Genomic DNA, 2485 nt, shown 5'->3' on the forward strand with positions numbered 1-2485 from the left:
ACAAAAAAAAAAAAACAAGTCTTCGCTACTATAGTACGTTCTATCTATGTAGTCCTACAAACGCAGCACTTGTACAGATGGGATAAAAAGCAAAGCAAAGTGCAAAAACGCTAGAAAAACACACACACACACACAAAAAAGATGACAACATTACGTCGGGTAAAAAGCATTTTATTTCGAATTGAATTAAATGTGCTAAATTGTGTTTATGGTGTGCTTGGTAACCAGGATTGGGCAGTTTCGATGGGATGCCGTAAACTGTCTTGCGGGAACGCCGTTGCCCTTCTACCTCAGTTTTGTCGCAAAGGCCTTATTGCTGACCGTCCTGCAGGAAGTTAGTGACAGTATCCATTTACGGCCGTGACCGTTAAGGCCGTATATGTACCCGTCTGACAGAGGTATTATATTCGCATGTGTGCTGCATACTCGAATACATGCTCTTCACATTTACGGTTCCGGTATGTACCTGTTCGGTTCGCCTTTAAAATGCATATTCGCGCAACCCTTCTTCATGCGAATACAACACAACTAAACTATTGCGGCGCATACCGGCAACCCCCTGCGCCAAAGTTTAAATCCACGAACAATTGAAACTTTCTCCGAAATTGGAGGATTGGAAACCGATTCCAAGCGCGTACGTATCAGCCTATATCTTAGCGCTTCGCTATATGGCTCTGTCTCAGCAATCTATAGGATGAAATCTTGCCTAACTGGCCACCACAATAATCGTCGCCACCCGATACTGTAATTTAGGTTGCGGAAACCGTTTGGGCAGAGAACGCGATGGAACGGCCCACGGACGTTCTATATATATTACGAACGTTAGGGTAAATGATAAAAAAAAAAATATATTGATGACCGGCATTCTTAGTATGGAAGCTTGTTCAAAGTTTGGGTCTCGCGTTCAAGAGAGTAATTCGCAAACGATATTTTGGAGCGGGGTGCATGTGTTCAATTTTGGTAAACTAGTTGCTATATCTGTGATTTAGGGTGAAATGAAGTGGGACGCGTTATTAAATGCTTAACTGAGATGAAATAAGTTTCTCGACTAGTCTTTCAAAAAAAGAGTCACAAGCCTAAATACTTGTGAGATGATACCGGTATTGCAGGTGGGTGTATAGGATGCAACGTTCAGCAGAGGAGGTAGGTTAAAGGGGCTGCGACATGTGATCCGAGGTTACATTACATCAGATAAACGCAAAAGGCGATTATTTGCAGCGATGTAATCCTGCAATGAAAGTTTCACAGCGAAGAGGGTTATAGAAGCGGGGAAAATGGGCGCTGCGAATACCGAAACTAATGCGGCTCTGACGTCACCGCCCTAGCCGCCGCCAGTCGCAAGCAGGGCACGAGAAGTGGGTATGAACGCGCTCTCTGAGCTCTGTCACGTCTGCGCTTGCTCGCTAGTGTGTTGTAGGGCTCGTATCTCGCTAAGTGCGACATGTAGAAGAATAATTCTTTTTTCCTCGCCGTTCTGACATGTAATACGATGCGTCCTTGATGTAATGAACCACATGTATGAATGTGTCCCAACCCCTTTAAGCTTGACCACGTGACCACGTGGCAGCCATACAGAACGCTGCGTTTGGCGCAACGCCCAGAGCCATTTTTTAAAATCAGAGTGTACCTCTATATCTGTTACAGTATATCAGCAAATGCCATCATTATTATCGAAGGATGTTGAAGACAACCCGATAACAAGCCGTTGATCAAGTCGTTATAAGGGAAGTCTGGGACACACGTAAGGCAGTAGCAAGTACGGAATCGCAAACTCACGGGACTAAAGCAAGCAGGCGAAAGCTCCTATATTGGTTCTTGACCTCTACTCTGCATTAAGGATATTCGTATAAAGCACTGTGAGGGGGAAAAAAAAACGTCGCCCAGCTTCTTTTTTATTCCCTTACCCCATGCTTTATCGTAATACTTCTCCTTGTCTGCGAATTCTAATAGGAGAGGAATACTGAGAAGACGGCTTAAGTAACGCATTCCATCGTTTGTTGTGCCACAGTTGCTTCATAACAAGCTGACAAGGCCAATCGTAGTTCACCGAGAAATTGGATTAACCGGCCGGACTGGATGCCCGAAAATGCTACGTATGAAGTCTAAATAATGAAGCTTCAATTCAATACTCAATAATCCGTTTATCAATAATCCCCCCTTTTTTTTAAGTGTTCTCCCTCTCACGAAGACGCGGCGTGGATCAGATAGTGCCGACAGGATTAATGCGGATCCTCTTCTTTCTTTCTTTTTCACTCTATTAAACATACCCCCCCCCCCCCCCCGTCCCTTGTTCCACGAACGGTGTGTGCTGCGGACAACTGAGTAGTGCATTCGAGACGAAAAACGAGGAGGAAATCATCCTGCTTCATGAAAAGTTGCCGTAGTAATCCTGCCTATTCTTTTTCTTTTTCTTTGGCAGTGTTGCTGGGCGATGCAACTCTCTGTAACTGTACCGCCGAAAAGTGATCGCCAGGCTGGGCTTTCC

The sequence above is a fragment of the Ornithodoros turicata genome, chromosome 4 (genome assembly GCF_037126465.1).
Source record: "Ornithodoros turicata isolate Travis chromosome 4, ASM3712646v1, whole genome shotgun sequence".
NCBI classification, from domain to species: domain Eukaryota; kingdom Metazoa; phylum Arthropoda; class Arachnida; order Ixodida; family Argasidae; genus Ornithodoros; species Ornithodoros turicata.